Genomic DNA, 9037 nt, shown 5'->3' on the forward strand with positions numbered 1-9037 from the left:
TCTTTTCTCCAGAATGGCCTAAACCCAAAAATCCTGCAACTGTTCTTTATATGTTTTTGTCTCCAGGCCATTCTACAGTTAGTAACCCACAGAAACAGCACTGTTCTAATTTATTTAATTTGTTTAATTTGTCAAACAAAAATTACAAATTCAAACAAAGAAAATAATACATTGAAAACGTGACAGGGACGATAGGCACCCCAGTGCACCTGCACACACTGCCTTGGGGACCTCTTAAATATGGAGTGAGGTCCACAGAAGTTAAGTTAGAATTAAAGCTGTAAAAGTTAATGTCTGAGACAACTTTATTTTTAACTATATTTTAATCATTTGACAAATCATCAGAGGGAATATAGATAGCCTTCTATTTATGACCACATTCAGGTCACTCACTGGCAATACATTGGTGAAGATCACATCACTTGGCAGTTGCAATCCCGGCAATGTCCATTGCAATTATTAAGTGAACTTTACTGGTTGTTAGTGGAGGATCCACCCCAATCTAAGCCATTGGTCCCTCCCAGCCCAGACCCTCAGCAAGATAAGGGATTGCCTCCAACTCCCTCTACCTATCTCTTCCTCCTATCTCTGTTCTTTTGGCTTCTTTGCCTCCTACCTTGTGGAGCAGCAAGCAGCCCCAGAATTGCACTGCTCCACAACTGTTTGTCACACTCTGCCACCTGCCCCAGCCCAGTCCCATCACCTCCCCTCCCTGCACTCTGAGTTCCTGGCCACCCAGGTCCATAAATTGACCCAGCTATCATTAAAAGCCACAAAATTTAACCTGAGAACAGAGATGGCGATTGATTTTTTCCACACTTTGATGCATATTCTTGTAGGAATTAATCCAAAACACAAGGAAGATTCTCTCTCTTTCTGATATTTGCTCCCCTCACCCCCTTTCTTCTCTGCTGATTTCCCCCCCCCCCTCTTTCTGATACCCAGTTTATGTTTGCTTTTCCTTCTCATGTAACAGGCTGCTTTCAGCCAGGATTCTGCTTTTGGCCAGAAAGTCTGTTTCTTTTTGCCAGTGGCTTTTCAAATTAGGTTAAAAGACAAATTAGCTTGTCCAAGGTCCATTGGCAAGCTTGGGCGAGAGGGTTATTCCCATGTTCTTAGTCTCATTTATAAAGAAAAATCATTTATTTGAGATGATTCCTTCCTTTTAGCACAGGCCTTTTAAGAAAGACTACACAACAAAGACAGCTGATGATGCTAGAACTTTTTTTGTACAAAAAAACCACAACTGCAATTACTGGTATCAGACATAGTAGCCAAGCTAGGTTTGGGATCAAATGTTGAATAAATCTCTTTGAATGAGAGTGTAATAGTTTGAGCAAATCCAGGAAAAGATTAATTCAGGGGTGGGAGAGTAGCTGAAGGCTGGGAGGCTACACAAATATTTAGAAAGTATTCAACATGTGGAGGTTAGCTCAACACTTGCTTTTATTTAAGAACTGAATAAACATGTACAAACATTGCAACATCTGACTTCTTGTGACACCAAGGGCAACTGTCTACTGCAGCTGCATTCCCTTTCCTAAAAAACATTATTGTGTTTCTTTTCAAGACTGCACAATTCTTCAGTGTGCAGGAACATGTTCAATCCTTGGAGAGAGGGAGAACAATGTGACTTCATGGATGAATACCTGCAAGTAGAACAGCCTAATATAAATTAAAGGAATCTGACTTGTGGATTAGAAAAGACTTGAGTTGGGATCTTGAATGCACTTTGTTTATGCTCACAGCCAATTTTCTAGTAATAATGATTTCTGTGTTGGAAAGCAAATATTTGGGACCAATTATTGAAATAAATTTTACATTGTTAGGTGCCATCACATTGCATCTGCCTGCTGGTGATTGTGTTGCAAATGTACTCAACACATTTCCAGGGCCAATTTGCAGATTTTTCAATACGTTTTCCACTCACTCACCTAATTTGTTGCCTTCCTCTACTTTGCTTAATCTTGCCAACTATAGTTATTTCTTGTAGTCATCAGCTGCTCATGTCACATGCCCAAGTTTTTTGAGCTTCTGTTTGCTGTTCATCTCCTCAAAAGAGCATTTATTTCATTCAGGACATTGTAGTCCATGGTACCCTTTATATCCATCTCCAAATTCATAATCTCCAAAAGGCAAACTATGGAGATTCTCAGTCATCCTGGTCATGGTTGTCTCAAAGACATTTTTTTCAAAAGGCAACTGGACTTTCTTTGTTTTTCCTTGAAGATGTTTCGCTTCTCATCCAAGAAGATTCTTTAGTTTGAAGAAGCTACTTGGGTGAGAAGAGAAACATCTTCAAGGAAAAATGAAGGAAGTCCAGATGCCTTTTGAAGAAGCATCTTTGGGACTCCAAAGGGCATTTTTTTCCCTCCCTTTTTCTCAGTACCTAGATTTCACCGTCAGTCATCATCACTGGAAAAAAATATTGCTTTAACTTTTCTGACCTATGTTGTTAAAAAAATATCCCCATGGTTTTTGAGCTTATGTATATTTGTCACTGTCTCTTCCATAAGATTAATGTCATGTTTATTTCTCCATCTTTATCTTCAAACTGAAGAAAGCAAAACTACCACCTTCATTTCTTAACCACCAGCTGTGAATTCACTAAGCATTTATGTCAACATTGTACTTTTCTTCTTCTTTTTTTACCTTCAGTCTCAATTTTTCACTTTCTATTTTTACTTTCATAACCAGCTCTCCTAAATCTTTACTTTCAGGTAATAAAATGTTGTCTGCCTATCTCAATTTATAACTGTTTCACCTTCCAATTTGTATTTCAGCTGTCATCTCTCTGAAAGCTGTCTTTCTTATAATAGATTCACTGCACATACTGTATTATACAGCTTTGAGAACAATATGCATTCTTCTCTTTCTCTCTTCATTATTCTGACTCTTAGCTTCTTCACATTTCTTACAGTTGCTTTTTGTTCATTGCAAAGATATAATCTACCCCTTCAAAGGACTTGCTAAAGTCAACAATGCAAAGGAAAAGCTGCTATTTGCATGATGTTCATCTCTCCATTAACCATTTTATATTAGCTGTCAAATTTGCTAAATTATATAATGATCAGTGAACAGGCAGCCTTTAAAGAGAGAATTGAAATTTTTGTGCAATATTTTCAATTAACACTAGTAGCACTTTTAGATGAAGCTTTGAAGAATTACACATGAAATTTTACAAGAAATTAGAGAAGATAATGACATCTTCTGTTGATAACCCTTATGTATCCTGACTATTTCTTTCAATTTTCCTGGAGAAAAAAACTTATCTATGTGGTGCATATTCAAATAAATTCTTCCAATTTACCTTTTTCTTGATCTCTCCAAATAAAAAGCTATTTAAGGGGGAAAATATTCACAGAGCCTTTATTGGAAAGGAGGATGTGAAGGGTGGGTGGATAAAATGAACAACTACAGTGGACCCAGAGATTTAGATATATTATCAATTTATTGTATTTATTACACTAAATTTAATCTACCATATTTTCCAGTGTATAAGACGACTTTCTAAACCATGCAAATCTTCTCCGAAGTCGCGGGTCTTATACGCCGAGTTGTCTTATATGCCGGAAAATACGGTATTAAAATATAAATTTTGGGTTTCTCCTTCTACTCTGTTTGCTGGCTACTGATTTCAATGAAGAAAAAGAAAATTGCATTTACCTAGGATGCAATAGCATAAAAATAAAGGAACAGGGCAGGACAAATAAACATTCTGCTTGTGTCCTTTAAAGAGTCTAAAACAGACTCTTAAATTTATCCTTAATTAAAGAAAGCTTTGGATCAATGCCACCTGCCTTGTCTCTTTAGTCTTTTTTCCATGCTATGTCTTACACATGGGTTCTTCTAAAACTGTTTTAGTATCATGCAAGATGCATTCAACTCTTAATCTTCATGGTTGGTAGGAGTTTGGATAACCCACCAAGGTGTTTTTAATTCACTCCTAACAGAGAGAGGAATGCTACTGATGGGAAGGGGTTTTCAGATGCCTGAGGTAGAAATTAACACTGTTACTGGAACTGGAACTAGTTTCACCTCTTCTTGGTTTCGGTGTTACGAATTGTGCACAGCCCCTCAAGTGCTATCTTCTGCCGTGACCAGATTTACTCTACTTTCTCACTGGCCCATTCAAGATTACTACCGGGAGGAAGAGAAAGACAAGACTAAGGATATTTCTACTATGTTGAGAATCTGTGTAGGAGAAAAACAACAAAGAGGAAAGCAGGAGGGGGGGGAAATGCTTCTATAGTTTCCCCTCAAATGTGCATATTCAGCTCATTCTCTTCATAACTGAATAGGCAATAAAAGGCAGCTTAAGCTGCAGCCACTGGTTGCAGGAAAACTCAGCTTGATGAGTAGCTCTGAAGGCTGCTGTTTGTACTGAAACAATTGGGAAGTGTGTGAATTTCTTTTAACACACTCTAAAGTAATGAACATTAACTTACTGCCACAGCCAAATTGAATTTGAATACAGCCAATGTGCCTATATTTTGATTTGAAAATAACTGCTGGTTGTGTTGCACAGATATGGCAGCAAAAAAGAAAAAAAGAGCCTCACAGCAATGAGACAGCAACAATGTGGCATCCATTAGCCAGATGAACAACTGTCATGTGGACAAATTGCCATATTACATTGAACAGAGACAGTTCAAGCACCCAGGGTGATTAGATCTGGGCTGCCAAAATACAGACAGCCAAGAGAGGGCAGGAACAAGCTACACAAAACTCTCTGATGGCTAATTGTCATCTGATATTGTCCAGCTTAGAACTTCTTCTTCTTCTTGTGCCATATCCGTTATCGGACGTTGGCAATCATGTTGGCGATCCTGTTTTTATCAGCAGCTGCACGAAAAAGTGCTGCTGAGTTTTGTCCAAACCAATCCTTAATTTTTGAAGCTTAGAACTGCTTATCTCGTTTGATTATCCAAGTAGTGGAGATCAGACCCACTGTTAGCTATTATCCTTAGTGAGTTGTTAAGTGTAACCCAAGGGAAGAAAGTTGATTTTCTGTTGCGATTAGACATTTTTTTAAAAAAAAAAATCAACCCAGTAATCTTGAATAATATCACTGGGAATGAGCAAGGGCAGACTTTTTCTTAGCAACATTCCTTCAAGAGGATGGGAAGAAACCAGTGATCTGCAATATGTTTAACGGAAGCGGGATGTGTTGCCCTTTTTCTCTTCCTTCTAGCATTATTGCTGGAAATTAGTGGGAAGGAAATAAAACAGAAGCATCTGCAAGTTTCTCAATATGGAACTTATGTACGATAGACAGTGATGTGTATGAAAGACTGGAAAATGTGTGTACAGATGTGCAGCAAATCTGGCAATATGGGTGGCCTTCCAAGGCTGAAATTGTGGCTCATTCATACTTTAGGAGACCATTTTATATCTGCTTTGGAATTGTTTTTAATGTTGAAAAAGAGGTACGGAAATTTCTATAAATAAAATATACACGATCATGTGTAGAGGCATAAACAATGTAAATGTACTGCACTGTGAACATATTTTTTCCTGAGAGAGACAGAACTTTTGAAATACTAACTTGACAAGAGAAAATAATAATTTTCTTGGTTAGTAATCTTAAATACAAATAAATAATTACATCCATATGACTCTACATCCTCTTCTCACATATGCACATGTAGACACACTCACTGTGAGATATTTTATTTGCTTGTACTTAAGAGCTGTGGTAAGACAGTGATAATATTGTGATAATATTGTTAGACATCCTGGATTAACTGCAAGTTGATACTTTAAGGTTACCTTTTCCAACCTCCTGATCTCCAGATTTTTTGGATAAAAACTCCCATCATCCTTAGCCAAAAGCCTTGCTGAATGGGATGGATTAGAGTTTATTCCACAACATGGAGAAAAAGTCTGCAGATTTAAGGAAAATGTGTGGATTTTTAGATATTGATGGGAAGGTTGAGGTCTTTTTTGGACATCCGGTTCTAACCAGATGTTCAAAGTAAACCTAAAAAAGAAATCTCAGAATCCCAGATCCATTAATAAAAAAGGAATCTGCTGTTGCTGGACTTCAATTCTACCTTATATCCCCCAGGAGTGTTTTACTGTTAATACTGTGTATCCACAAAGCACAGAAAAAGTCCCAAAGTTAAACATGGTAAGATAATCTTTGTGCCTGCATATATAAGAAAGCACATTAATCCTTTTATAAAATTCAGCCTGTAAGTAGATGAAACAGGGTTTCCTTGCTTGCTATTCCAGCTTCAAAACATCTTCCAAAAATTAGTTTGTTCCCCTTTCCATCTCCTCCAAAACACATATGCTTTCATTTCATTGCAGTGATGTTCAGATGTTGTTAACTAGAGACTTTTCTCTCTTTTTTCAAAAATTTTCATATATTTAGTCTAAAAACCAAGCTTTGTGACTATGAAGCCGACACACTATTTCTCCAAGAGTACTGAAGGAAGTACTATTATTGCTTTGGGGAAGATAATTTATCAGCATCCATTAGACAACCTACATTTTTTAAAAAAATAGACTTTGGGCCAAAGCAGAAAAAAAATCTATGATCTTGTAAAAAAAATAATAATAGGTGGTTTTTAAAGGAGTCCTTTAAAACTGGGTCTGTTTCTTGGCAACTCTCCTTTTATTATTCTTTTGGAAATGGCTTGATCCTTGATTGAATCATATTGTAAGTATTATGTATGTAAAATGCTGGTCCTTGCCCTAACATTTTATTGAAATTACTTGCACTCACTGGTAAAACTGGACACCCAGATTAGGTCATGTGATATTCTGATAGTGTCAAGCCTAAACCCAAAGAGATCCAGTCGAATCCAGTTCTTTATTTGTTTACATTTAATAGAATTTTGCCAAAGCTATAACTTTCTAACCTAATAGATATGGTCTGAGAACGTCTATGCTGTGGGTACCCTGAAATCTTTTCCTTTCTCCCGAGGGTTTCCTGCCTAAGCAGGGGGTTGGACTAGAAGACCTCCAAGGTCCCTTCCAACATTATTATTATTGTTGTTGTTGTTGTTGCTGTTTTTATCTTATTTTAGATTCCTCCACCCTGTGCTATTGCCAACATCCCCCCCCTCTGTCGATTCCTTCAGCTGCACATACCATCACAGATCATATCCCTTGTATCAGATAGCCCTTAATTAACTAGGGTCAACTCTATGATTCATCTTTTGAGATAGCAATAATGTTGAGCTTTCAAAAGGTGATAGTTGAATAGATAGATAGATGATTCTGTGTTAATATGTATAGAATTGCAGAGCATCTCTTCGCTTCGTTAAAGCAGCTTGACATTTTTCAGGCTTTAACGTGAGCCTCAAATTCCATCCAGTGCGGAGAGAAAGGAAGGTGACCTTGATGAAAACATGCAGGAAGTGTTACCAACACAAAAGGAGCTGATTTTTTTTAAAAAAAAAAAAAAAAATCCAGAACAACAAGTTAAGATTTGGAAGAGATTCAGGCAGATGCCTCCCTAATTCAGCACAACCTGACTTGCAAGATTCTGTTATTATAGCCAATCTTAATAAAAGTAGTTCATCAGGTCTTTCTCATTTGAATGCCAGGTCTAGTTTCCATAATCAGCAAAAAGTGATTTTAGTAGCCTTGGAGAAATATCAGTACAACATGAAATATATTGTGTTCTTTTTTTAACTTAAAGAATGGAACAGATAGTATATTCAATTGGCCTTGTCAGTACACTTCAGGGTGTTTAAAATATGAAAGGCTTAACATTCTTATCTTATTCGTCTTCTCAATTGCTCTATGTTATTTGTTTAAACAAAATATTAAATGGAAACAGAGGAGATTTGGAAGTCTTGGGTTCATGGATCATTTTAACATAAGCACAGAGAAAGATTGAGCATAACATATTGTCTGTTGTGCATCTGTTCACAGGGGTGAGCAAAGCTCAGAACAGCACCTCCTGGTGGTTTCCAAATTTATTAAGTGGCAAATTATCCAGTTTTTTGTGGTTTCCTATATTGTCTTCTGAAACTTTGCTTGAGTCTGCTTGATGCCTATTAGAATCCTTATTTATTGGTATTTAACAGAGATTTTGCAATTTTGCCATGAAAAGTGATATCTGAGGACCCGATGAGCAATGTGTCAATTTTTTTTTGCCGTTACTTTTCCCATCAGGGAAGTTCTCTGCAAATCAAATTCAATATTCATCATTTGGGTGTAACTGTATGGCACATCTATAGTGAAATAAAATGTTCCCTTACTTATTTGGAATGCATTTAGCTGGAAGTCTTATGGCATACCACGGATAGTGTTTAAAATGTCAACCCTGCGTCTTTAGGGTGACTAATACATTCCTTGGTATCTTCAAAGTTCTAGATTATATTTATTTTAATTTAAATAATGAATAAGAAGCTAGTATAGGACATATTTCAAGCAATGGAATGTGGATAGACCTTCTTTAGCAATTGCTTCTTTTAGCAACCATTCAGTTACAACACTGATGAAAAGTAACTTTGTAAACAATACCTGCATTTATGACCATTGCAGGCCTGTAAAGCAAACAAGAGTTGAAGCAAGATTATAAGCACGACCCTGCTTTCACTTAGCAATTGCTTTGCTTAATGACCAAGTCATGAGTCTCAAATGTGGTCACTCAATAAGGACCCCAGATGAATTCTTGCAAAATAAATGGCGGAGGACTGCAACCCAGTGTTGTTGTTGTTGTTGTTTTTTGCTTTTTGGATATGGCTGTTTTGATGGACCATAGTCATATGGCAACCATTGGAGAATATATTTTCAAAATTCCAAATGCGTGCAATGGTCCAAAAAGATTGAGGAAGCTTATAACAGAAGCAAATATAAACAGTGAAATATATAAGCATTGTTTCTTGTATAGTGAAACCATTTTTTTTTGTTTTAAAGTTTATACAATATAGCTTGCAAATGTGGAAAATATCTCAGTCTTAAAATGATATAGGTGTACTTCAAATCTTGTCAGCTATTACCTCCAGAAGTAGAATCACTGCAACCAGAAGTGACTTATGAAATCTACTTCACCAAATGTTTCAAATGCCCAAGC

Source organism: Crotalus tigris, unplaced genomic scaffold, assembly GCF_016545835.1.
Source record: "Crotalus tigris isolate CLP2741 ecotype Arizona unplaced genomic scaffold, ASM1654583v1 scf7180000023617.9722795, whole genome shotgun sequence".
Lineage (NCBI taxonomy): Eukaryota > Metazoa > Chordata > Lepidosauria > Squamata > Viperidae > Crotalus > Crotalus tigris.